Consider the following 12,820-nt stretch of genomic DNA (forward strand, 5'->3'; position numbering starts at 1 on the left):
CTTTCTTTTCTCAATCACTTGGAACACAAAGTTCCCACAAGGACCACCACAAGTTTGGTGTCTCTTGCCTCAATTACAAGTGAGTTTGATCACAATGAAAGAATCAAGAAAGAAGAAAGCAATCCAAGCGCAAGAGCTCGAAAGAACACAAGCAAATCTCTCTCTCTAATCACTAGGACGTTGTGTGGAATTTGGAGAGGATTTGATCTCTTTGGTGTGTCTAGAATTGAATGCTAGAGCTCTTGTAAGTAGTTGGGAAGTGGAAAACTTGGATGCAATGAATGGTGTGGTGGTTGGGGTATTTATAGCCCCAACCACCAAACTTGACCGTTGGTGGAGGCTGTCTGTTTGATGGCGCACCGGACATGACCGGTGCCCCAGCTACGTCACCAATGCCGTTGGATTCTGACCGTTGGAGCTTCTGACTTCTGGGCCTGCCTGGATGTCCGGTACACACCGGACATGTCCTGTTCATTGTCCGGTGCGCCAGTATGGGCACGCCTGACGTCCGCGCGCGCAGCACGCGCATTAAATGCGTCGCAGGTAGCCGTTGGCGCCGAAATAGCCGTTGCCCCGCTGTTACACCGGACAGTCCGGTGTACACCGGACAGTCCGGTGAATTATAGCGGAGTGGCCGAAGCGAATTCCCGAGGCTGGCGAGTTCCGGAGGCGGCTCTTCCTTGGAGCACCGGACACTGTCCAGTGTACACCGGACAGTCCGGTGAATTATAGCGCGAGTGCCTCTGGAGATTCCCGAAGGTGGCAAGTTTGAATTGGAGTCCTCTGGTGCACCGGACAGTCCGGTGCCCCCAGACCAGAGGTGCCTTCGGTTGCCTCTTTGCTCCTTTGTTGAATCCAAAACTTGATCTTTTTATTGGCTGAGTGTGAACCTTTTACACCTGTATAAACTATACACTTGGGCAAACTAGTTAGTTCAATTATTTGTGTTGGGCAATTCAACCACCAAAATTAATTAGGGACTAGGTGTAAGCCTAATTCCCTTTCAATCTCCCCCTTTTTGGTGATTGATGCCAACACAAACCAAAGCAAATATAGAAGTGCATAATTGAACTAGTTTGCATAATGTAAGTGCAAAGGTTGCTTGGAATTGAGCCAATACTTACAAGATATGCATGGATTGTTTCTTTATTTAACATTTTGGACCACGCTTGCACCACATGTTTTGTTTTTGCAAACTCTTTTGTAAATCCTTTTCAAAGTTCTTTTGCAAATAGTCAAAGGCAAATGAATAAGATTTTGAGAAGCATTTTCAAGATTTGAAATTTTCTCCCCCTGTTTCAAATGCTTTTCCTTTGACTTAAACAAAAAAACTCCCCCTAAATGAGATCCTCCTCTTAGTGTTCAAGAGGGTTTTGATATATCTATTTTGAAAGTACTACTTTCTCCCCCTATTGAACACAAAGAAATACCAATTTGAAATATACCAATTGAAAATCATTAATTTTAAAATTAGGGTGGTGGTGCGGTCCTTTTGCTTTGGGCTCATACTTTCTCCCCCTTTGGCATGAATCGCCAAAAACGGATACTTTGAGTGAGATATAAGCCCTTTCCTAACTATTTTCTCCCCTTTGGCAAATAAAACATATGAGTGAAGATTATACCAAAGACGGAGAGTGATGCGGAGCGACGGCGAAGGATGAGTAGTAGAGTGGAGTGGAAGCCTTTGTCTTCGCCGAAGATTCTAATTCCCTTTCAATATACCTATGACTTGTTTTGAAATACACTTGAAAACACATTAGTCATAGCATATATCAAAGAGACATGAGTGCAAGTTAGCAAAAGGTATACTTAAGAGCTATGTGTGCAAGTTAGCAAAAGAAATTCCTAGAATCAAGAATATTGAGCTCATGTCTAAGTTTGGTAAAAGTTTGTTCATCAAGAGGCTTGGTAAAGATATCGGCTAATTGATCTTTAGTGTTAATGTACGCAATCTCGATATCCCCCTTTTGTTGGTGATCCCTAAGAAAATGATACCGAATGGCTATGTGTTTAGTGCGGCTATGCTCAACGGGATTATCCGCCATGCGGATTGCACTCTCATTATCACATAGAAGAGGAACTTTGATTAATTTGTAACCATAGTCCCGCAGGGTTTGCCTCATCCAAAGCAATTGCGCGCAACAGTGGCCTGCGGCAATATACTCGGCTTCGGCGGTAGAAAGAGCGACCGAATTTTGCTTCTTTGAAGCCCAAGACACCAAGGATCTTCCTAAGAACTGGCAAGTCCCCGATGTGCTCTTCCTATTAATCTTACATCCCGCCCAATCGGCATCCGAATAACCAATCAAATCAAATGTGGATCCCCGAGGGTACCAAAGACCAAACTTAGGTGTATAAGCCAAATATCTCAAGATTCGTTTTATGGTCGTAAGGTGTGATTCCTTAGGGTCGGCTTGGAATCTTGCACACATGCATACGGAAAGCATAATGTCCGGTCGAGATGCACATAAATAAAGCAATGAACCAATCATCGACCGGTATACCTTTTGATCCACGGACTTACCTCCCGTGTCGAGGTCAAGATGCCCATTGATTCCCATGGGTGTCTTGATGGGCTTGGCATCCTTCATTCCAAACTTGGTTAGAATGTCTTGAGTGTACTTCGTTTGGCTAATGAAGGTGCCCTCTTGAAGTTGCTTGACTTGGAATCCTAGAAAATACTTCAACTCCCCCATCATAGACATCTCGAATTTCTGTGTCATGATCCTACTAAATTCTTCACATGTAGATTCGTTAGTAGACCCAAATATAATATCATCAACATAGATTTGGCATACAAACAAATCATTGTCAAGAGTTTTAGTGAATAAAGTAGGATCGGCCTTGCCGACTTTGAAGCCATTTGTAATAAGGAAATCTCTAAGGCATTCATACCATGCTCTTGGGGCTTGCTTGAGCCCATAAAGCGCCTTAGAGAGCCTATAGACATGGTTAGGGTACTCACTATCTTCAAAGCCGGGAGGTTGCTCAACATAGACCTCCTCCTTGATTGGTCCATTGAGGAAGGCACTCTTTACGTCCATTTGATAAAGCTTGAAGCCATGGTAAGTAGCATAGGCCAATAATATACGAATTGACTCAAGCCTAGCTACGGGTGCATAGGTTTCACCGAAATCCAAACCTTCGACTTGTGAATACCCCTTGGCCACGAGTCGAGCTTTGTTCCTTGTCACCACACCATGCTCGTCTTGCTTGTTGCGGAAGACCCACTTGGTTCCTACAACATTTTGATTAGGACGTGGAACTAAATGCCATACCTCGTTCCTCGTGAAGTTGTTGAGCTCCTCTTGCATTGCCATCACCCAATCCGAATCTTGTAGTGCTTCCTCTACCCTGTGTGGCTCAATAGAGGAAACAAAAGAATAATGCTCACAAAAATGTGCAACCCTAGATCGAGTAGTTACCCCCTTATGAATGTCGCCGAGGATGGTGTCGACAGGGTGATCTCGTTGGATTGCTTGGTGGACTCTTGGGTGTGGCGGCCTTGGTTGTTCATCCTCCTTGTCTTCTTCATTTGCGTCTCCCCCTTGATCATTGCCGTCGTCTTGAGGTGGCTCATCATTGTGTTCTTCATCTTTATCAACTTGAGCCTCGTCCTCATTTTGGGTTGGTGGAGATGCTTGTGTGGAGGATGGTTTATCTTGTGCATGTGAAGGCTCTTCGGATTCCTTAGGACACACATCCCCAATGGACATGTTCCTTAGCGCGATGCATGGAGCCTGTTCTTCACCTATCTCATCAAGATCAACTTGCTCTACTTGAGAGCCGTTAGTCTCATCAAACACAACGTCACAAGAAACTTCAACAAGTCCTGAGGACTTGTTAAAGACTCTATATGCCCTTGTGTTTGAGTCATATCCTAGTAAAAAGCCTTCTACAGTTTTAGGAGCAAATTTAGATTTTCTACCTCTTTTGACAAGAATAAAACATTTGCTACCAAAAACTCTAAAATATGAAATATTGGGCTTTTACCGGTTAGGAGTTCATAGGATGTCTTCTTGAGGATTCGGTGTAGATATAACCGGTTTATGGCGTAGCAGGCGGTGTTGACCGCCTCGGCCCAAAACCGATCCGGTGTCTTGTACTCATCAAGCATGGTTCTTGCCATGTCCAATAGAGTTCGATTCTTCCTCTCCACTACACCATTTTGTTGTGGAGTGTAGGGAGAAGAAAACTCATGCTTGATGCCCTCCTCCTCAAGAAAGCCTTCAATTTGAGAGTTCTTGAACTCTGTCCCGTTGTCGCTTCTAATTTTCTTGATCCTTAAGCCGAACTCATTTTGAGCTCGTCTCAAGAATCCCTTTAAGGTCTCTTGGGTAAGGGATTTTTCCTGCAAAAAGAACACCCAAGTGAAGCGAGAATAATCATCCACAATAACTAGACAGTACTTACTCCCGCCGATGCTTATGTAAGCAATCGGGCCGAATAGGTCCATGTGTAGGAGCTCCAGTGGCCTGTCACTAGTCATGATGTTCTTGTGTGGATGATGAGTGCCAACTTGCTTCCCTGCTTGGCATGCGCTACAAATCCTGTCTTTCTCAAAATGAACATTGGTTAGTCCCAAAATGTGTTCTCCCTTTAGAAGCTTATGAAGATTCTTCATCCCAACATGGGCTAGTCGGCGATGCCAGAGCCAACCCAAGTTAGTCTTAGCAACCAAGCAAGTGTCGAGTTCAGCTCTATCAAAATCTACCAAGTATAGCTGACCCTCTAACACTCCCTTAAATGCTATTGAATCATCACTTCTTCTAAAGACAGTAACACCTATATCAGTAAATAGACAGTTGTAGCCCATTTGACATAATTGGGATACGGAAAGCAAATTCTAATCTAAAGAATCTACAAGAAAAACATTTGAAATAGTATGGTCAGGTGATATAGCAATTTTACCCAATCCTTTGACCAAACCTTGATTTCCATCCCCGAATGTGATAGCACGTTGGGGATCTTGGTTTTTCTCATATGAGGAGAACATCTTCTTCTCCCCTGTCATGTGGTTAGTGCACCCACTGTCGAGTATCCAACTTGAGCCCCCGGATGCATAAACCTACAAAACAATTTTAGTTCTTGACTTTAGGTACCCAAACGGTTTTGGGTCCTTTGGCATTAGAAACAAGAACTTTGGGTACCCAAACACAAGTCTTAGAGCCCTTGTGTTTGCCCCCAACAAACTTGGCAACTACCTTGCCGGATTTGTTAGTCAAAACATAAGATGCATCAAAAGTCCTAAATGAAATGCCATGATCATTTGATGCACTTGGAGTTTTCTTTCTAGGCAACTTAGCACGGGTTGGTTGCCTAGAGCTAGATGTCTCACCCTTATACAGAAAAGCATGGTTAGGGCCAGAGTGAGACTTCCTAGAATGAATTTTCTTAATTTTGCTCTCGGGATAACTGGCAGGGTACAAAATGTAACCCTCGTTATCCTGAGGCATGGGAGCCTTGCCCTTAACAAAGTTAGACAAGTTCTTAGGGGGAGCATTAAGTTTGACATTGTCTCCCCTTTGGAAGCCAATGCCATCCTTAATGCCAGGGCGTCTCCCATTATAGAGCATACTTCTAGCAAATTTAAACTTTTCATTTTCTAAGTTATGCTCGGCAATTTTAGCATTTAATATTGCTATATGATCATTTTGTTGTTTAATTAAAGTCATGTGATCATGAATAGCATTAATATCAACATCTCTACATCTAGTACAAATGGAAACATGCTCAACACTAGATGTAGAAGGTTTGTATGAATTAAGTTCAACGATCTTAGCACGCAAGATATCATTATTATCTCTAAGATCGGAAATTGTAACATTGCAAACATCTAGTTCTTTAGCCTTAGCAATTAAATTTTCATTTTCTACTCTAAGGCTAGCAAGAGAAATGTTTAATTCTTCAATCTTAGCAAGCAAATCATCATTATCATTTCTAAGATTGGGAATTGAAACATTACAAACATGTGAGTCAACCTTAGCATTTAAACTAGCATTTTCATTTCTAAGGTTGGTAATAGTATTATGGCAAGTACTTAGATCACTAGATAATTTCTCACATTTTTCTACCTCTAGAGCATAAGCATTTTTAACCTTAACATGCTTTTTATTTTCCTTGATTAGGAAGTCCTCTTGGGAGTCCAAGAGGTCATCCTTTTCATGGATGGCACTAATTAGCTCATTTAGTTTTTCCTTTTGTTCCATGTTAAGGTTGCCAAAAAGAACGCGCAAGTTATCCTCCTCATTGCTAGCATCATCCTCATCACTAGAGGTTTCATATTTAGTGGAGGATCTTGATTTTACCTTCTTCCTTTTGCCGTTCTTTGCCATGAGGCACTTGTGGCCGACGTTTGGGAAGAGGAGTCCTTTGGTGACGGTGATGTTGGTGGCGTCCTCGTCGGAGGAGGAGTCGGTGGAGCTCTCGTCGGAGTCCCACTCGCGGCACACGTGGGCATCGCCGCCCCTCTTCTTGTGGTACCTCTTCTTTTCTTTCCTCTTTCCCTTCTTGTCGTTGTCCCTGTCACTGTCACTTGATAATGGACATTTAGCAATAAAGTGACCGGGCTTACCACACTTGTAGCAAACCTTCTTGGAACGGGATTTGTAATCCTTCCCCTTCCGTTGCTTGAGGATTTGGCGAAAGCTTTTGATGATTAAAGCCATCTCCTCATTGTCGAGCTTGGAGGCGTCAATTGGTTGTCTACTTGGTGTAGACTCCTCCTTCTTCTCCTTCGTCGCCTTAAATGCCACCGGTTGTGCTTCGGACGTGGAGGGTTCGTCAAGCTCGTTGATCTTCTTTGATCCTTTAATCATACATTCAAAGCTCACAAAATTCCCGATAACTTCCTCGGGGGTCATTTGAGTATATCTAGGATTACCACGAATTAATTGAACTTGAGTGGGGTTAAGGAAAATGAGTGATCTAAGAATAACCTTAACCACCTCGTGGTCATCCCACTTCTTGCTCCCGAGGTTGCGCACTTGGTTCACCAAAGTCTTGAGCCGGTTGTACATGTCTTGTGGCTCTTCCCCTTGGCGAAGTCGAAAGCGACCGAGCTCCCCCTCGATCGTTTCCCGCTTGGTGATCTTTGTTAGTTCATCACCCTCGTGCGCGGTCTTGAGGAGGTCCCAAATTTCCTTTGCATTCTTCAACCCTTGCACCTTGTTGTATTCCTCTCTATTTAGAGAGGCCAAGAGTATGGTTGTGGCTTGGGAGTTGAAGTGCTCGATTTGGGCCACCTCGTCCTCATCATAATCCTCATCCCCTACGGATGGTACCTATGCTCCAAACTCAACAACATTCCATATACTTTTGTGGAGTGAGGTTAGATGAAATTTCATTAAATCACTCCACCTAGCATAATCTTCACCGTCAAAGGTTGGCGGTTTGCCTAATGGAACGGAAAGTAATGGAGTGTGTCTAGATGTACGAGGATAGTGCAAGGGGATCTTACTAAACTTCTTACGCTCTTGGCGTTTAGAAGTTACGGAGGGCGCATCGGAGCCGGAGGTCGATGTTGATGAAGTGTCGGTCTCGTAGTAGACCACTTTCCTCATCCTCTTGTGCTTGTCCCCACTCCGATGTGGCTTGTGAGAGGAAGATCTCTCCTTCTTCTCTTTGTGGTGAGAAGAAGATTTCTTCTCCTTCCCTTTGTTGGAGGAGCTCTTCTTCTTCTCCTTCCTCTTGGTGCGGGACTCTTCCGATGAAGTGCTCCCGTGGCTTGTAGTGGGCTTTTCGCCGGTCTCCATCTCCTTCTTGGCGTGATCTCCCGACATCACTTCGAGCGGTTAGGCTTTAATGAAGCACCGGGCTCCGATACCAATTGAAAGTCGCCTAGAGGGGGGGTGAATAGGGCGAAACTGAAATTCTCAAAAATAATCACAACTACAAGTCGGGTTAGCGTTAGAAATATAATCGAGTCCGCGAGAGAGGGCGCAAAACAAATCGCAACCAAATGAAGAGTGTGACACGGGATTTGTTTTACCGAGGTTCGGTTCTCGCAAATCTACTCCCCGTTGAGGAGGCCACAAAGGCCGGGTCTCTTTCAACCCTTCCCTCTCTCAAACGGTCCCTCGGACCGAGTGAGCTTTCTTTTCTCAATCACTTGGAACACAAAGTTCCCACAAGGACCACCACAAGTTTGGTGTCTCTTGCCTCAATTACAAGTGAGTTTGATCACAATGAAAGAATCAAGAAAGAAGAAAGCAATCCAAGCGCAAGAGCTCGAAAGAACACAAGCAAATCTCTCTCTCTAATCACTAGGGCGTTGTGTGGAATTTGGAGAGGATTTGATCTCTTTGGTGTGTCTAGAATTGAATGCTAGAGCTCTTGTAAGTAGTTGGGAAGTGGAAAACTTGGATGCAATGAATGGTGGGGTGGTTGGGGTATTTATAGCCCCAACCACCAAACTTGACCGTTGGTGGAGGCTGTCTGTTTGATGGCGCACCGCACAGTCCGGTGCACACCGGACATGTCCGGTGCCCCAGCCACGTCACCAATGCCATTGGATTCTGACCGTTGGAGCTTCTGACTTCTGGGCCTGCCTGGATGTCCGGTGCACACCGGACATGTCCTGTTCATTGTCCGGTGCGCCAGTATGGGCACGCCTGACGTCTGCGCGCGCAGCGCGCGCATTAAATGCGTCGCAGGTAGCCGTTGGCGCCGAAATAGCAGTTGCCCCGCTGTTACACCGGACAGTCCGGTGTACACCGGACAGTCCGGTGTACACCGGACAGTCTGGTGAATTATAGCGGAGTGGCCGAAGCGAATTCCCGAGGCTGGCGAGTTCCGGAGGCGGCTCTTCCTTGGAGCACCGGACACTGTCCGGTGTACACCGGACAGTCCGGTGAATTATAGCGCGAGTGCCTCTGGAGATTCCCGAAGGTGGCAAGTTTGAATTGGAGTCCTCTGGTGCACCGGACACTGTCCGGTGGTGCACCGGACACTGTCCGGTGTACACCGGACAGTCCGGTGCCCCCAGACCAGAGGTGCCTTCGGTTGCCTCTTTGCTCCTTTGTTGAATCCAAAACTTGATCTTTTTATTGGCTGAGTGTGAACCTTTTACACCTGTATAAACTATACACTTGGGCAAACTAGTTAGTTCAATTATTTGTGTTGGGCAATTCAATCACCAAAATTAATTAGGGACTAGGTGTAAGCCTAATTCCCTTTCAGGAGCGACCCTTGGCAAAACTCGAGAGTGGCTTCTCGAGAGTGGCTTGTTCGCTTGGTGCTCGGCCTAGGGCACTGGACAGTGTTCAGTGCACACCGGACACTGTCCGGTGCTCCATTAGCAGCACCATTCCAAGTCCTTTGCTCCAAACTTGTTTGAGTCCCCAACTTAATTTCTTTCTTGGTTTATGTTGAACCTTATGCACCTGAGATAAAAGACATCTAGATAAACTAGTTAGTTCACGTGGTTTGTGATGGACGTCAACCACCAAAATTGATTATAGGAAATTATTAAGCCCATTTCTTTTTCAATATACACATACAAAGAAAAAGACATTGGGGCAATTCTACAAGTATGGAGCAAAATAGATTTGCACCAGCCTGTGGCACACCGGACTGTCCGGTGCCCAAGCTGGAGCACTTCGCGAACTGGCCGCTCTCGGGAATTCTCAGTGTCCCTCGGCTAAAATTCACCGGACTGTCCGGTGTGCCCACGGAGCAACGGTCATCTTTGCCCAACGGTCGACTATGGTTGACTGCGCCGAAGTCTGAGCGTTAGAAGTCAGAAGACAGTCTGCGATGTCAGATCGCACTGGACTGTTCGGTGTGCCACCGGACTGTCCGGTGCACCAAAAGAACAGACGACTTCAATGGTCAACAGCTCCAAACCCCAACGGTCGGCTGACGGGGCACGCACCGGACAGTGAACAATATTGTGTCCGGTGCGCACCAAACTGTCCAGTGTGCCCATCGATAGACAGAACAACCAATGGCTAAAATGTTGGTTGGGGCTACAAATACCTCCAACCGCCACCATTCAAGTCATCCAAGCTTTCCACTCTCTACACTCAATACAAGAGCAAAGAATACACTCCAAAGACACATTCAAAGCCTTCAATTCTCTCCAAGTTCCAAAATCAAGTCAAGTGATCAAAAGTGTTTTAGTGACTTGAGAGAGGGTGATTTGTGTTTCATTTGTTGCTCTTGTTGCTTGGTTGCTTTCTTCTTCTCCTTCTAAACTTTCCAAGTGTTTTGCAAAGCAAGCAAGAGACACCTAATTGTGTGGTGATCCTTGCGGGGTCTTTGTGACCCATGAGATTAAAAAGAAGCACTCAACCGGTCTAGGTGACCGATTGAGAGAGGGAAAGGGTTGAAATAGACCCGGCCATTGTGGCCTTCTCAATGGGGAGTAGGTTCTTTGGAACCCAACCTCGGGAAACAAATCAATGTGTCCACTCATGTTGATCTTCACCATTCGATTTGTTTCTTCCCTCTTCGCTCTCACTAAAAGTTCTCTTGCTCATATTGTTTTGAGTTAGCTTCCAAAGTTATCTGCATTGATTGAGCAACTCATAGCAAGAAGAACTATCTTCCACACTCCGAAATCACAATTATTTTTTTCTAACCCTAACCCCGGGTGAAGTGTGTGTTCAACGTATATAATTTTTAGGTTTCGACTATTCACCCCCCACTAGACGACTTTCATACACTTGTGAAGACAAGCATAAAAACACCAGAGCAGGGGCATCTAATTTGAACTGAGCAGGGGACCTTATAGTGAAAATCTAGTCTCTACTTCTTGCACCAAATAAATGAGCGAGGGCCAGTGCCGTCACTCAACCATACCTAGGTCCGCCCTTGCCCCCCACAATTATAGTCGTTGGACAGAAGCAGCATCTTTCTGTCGATGGGCGCACCGGACAGTCCGGTGCACACCGGACAAGCACTGTTCACTGTCCGATGCTCTGGCCATGTCAGCCGACTGTTAGGGTTTGTAGCAGTCGACCGTTGGATCTGACCGTTACCCAGACTGTCCGGTTCACAACCGGACAGCCCGGTGCTACAAACCGAGAGCGCCCGTTGTGGGCCTCTCTGCGCATACTGTCTGGTGTCCCACCGGACAGTCCAGTGCACACTAGACAAGGTATTGTTCACTGTCTGGTGCACCACCAGGGCACTGGCTGACTGCCCACTTCATGGATTACTTCGTTGTTTCATTAGCCTTCTTTTGTTCTTGAGTCTTGGACTTCTAAGCTCTTTTTATGTTTCTTTTGAGGTGTTGCATCCTCAGTGCCTTAGTACAATCCTCTTCGCATCCTGTGAACTACAGATACAAACACTAGCAAACTCATTAGTCCACAGGTTATGTTGACCATCAAACACCAAAACCTTTTGAGCCAAATGGCCCGGGGTCCATTTTCCTTACAATCTCTCCCTTTTCGGTGATTGATGACAACACAACCAAAGCAAGCAAATATAACAAACATTTGAATGAAAATATGCAATCTACTTGCTAGGATGCATGAGTGCCCCCTCAAAGTGAGATTATGGACTTGAGCCTCCCCCTAACTCCATAATTCACCCACTTTCTATTTTAGACCAAAAACCAAAACCACTAGCAAGATTAAAATTTTAATTTGGTGGTGTTTGGTGTTTGATATAATTTTCATTGCTTTGGTCCCTAAAACTTCTCCCCTTTGGCATCAACCGTCGAAAAGAAAGACATTAAAAGCATATAGGGAGCAAATAAAACTTGCCCTCTTAAAAGATTTATCAATTGAAGCACTAAAAGATTACTCCCCCTAAAAGAGATCTTCTACTTAGGAAAAACATATGAGAAAAGGAGGTATAAGACATGATTTGATTAGACTAACTTCCCTTATGCATAGGTAACTGATATATTTTGACAACATATGCATTTATAACAACATGGGAAGTATAAGATATGAAATGTAGTCTAATAAAAAACTGGAGAAGACATGTAAAAGATACCAAATGTGGTCATGTGAGACATGAAACTTTGCAGTGGAAACCTATTGTCTTTCTCCGGAGACTCCATTTTCCTTCAATGAGACTACTACATATAATAGACTTGAAAACAGATATTAGCCTCTAAGACTTAGATAATAGAGTAACCTCCCCCTGAAAGTGTGCATACAAGTTTTGAATACTTGTAGGAGACATGCACTTGATTTTGATATCAAGATTGGCAAATTATTTACAATCCAAGCTTTGACACATATAAGTTAAATGATACCAATTGAAGTATTGGAGGTGATCAATTGTAGAATATGTCATATACAAATAGCAATTGGAATATCATTTACTTGGAATGTTGAATAAGCTATGTGTCGTGCTTAACTAATCTTTTTGAACCATGTAGGTTTGCTCAAGAAATTGAAAACGAGCATTCCTACCATATGATTTACCTTGTATGCATGCAATTTTAATTAAAGAAAAAAACATCATGTAAAACTAGGCATGTAAGGTAAAAACTAGATATAAGAAGATAGATACGCATATCTAAAAATAAGAAATCTAGTTGTCTTAGTCATGGGTGGGGAATTTGGGTCCAAAGTGTTCACTAACCCACTTAGCAATAGACTTGATCCAATATGATGCATCCCATAATATACATCCCAATTTGCCAAGTCTCCAAATTCTTTGAAGTCCTTCGAACTTCTCACTTCCCTTTTAGGATCCAAACCTTCTTAGTGCTTTTCATGGTTGAAATAATTTCCTTTGGCACCCAGATGCATTTGGCCCCTTTTCCTTTGTTGGCTTGCTTGTTTGCCTTGATTGCTATCATCTTTCCATTCTTTTTCTTCTTAATCAAATATGGTGTAGCAGCCTTTTTTATCTA

Source organism: Zea mays, chromosome 1 (genome assembly GCF_902167145.1).
Source record: "Zea mays cultivar B73 chromosome 1, Zm-B73-REFERENCE-NAM-5.0, whole genome shotgun sequence".
NCBI classification, from domain to species: Eukaryota; Viridiplantae; Streptophyta; class Magnoliopsida; order Poales; family Poaceae; genus Zea; species Zea mays.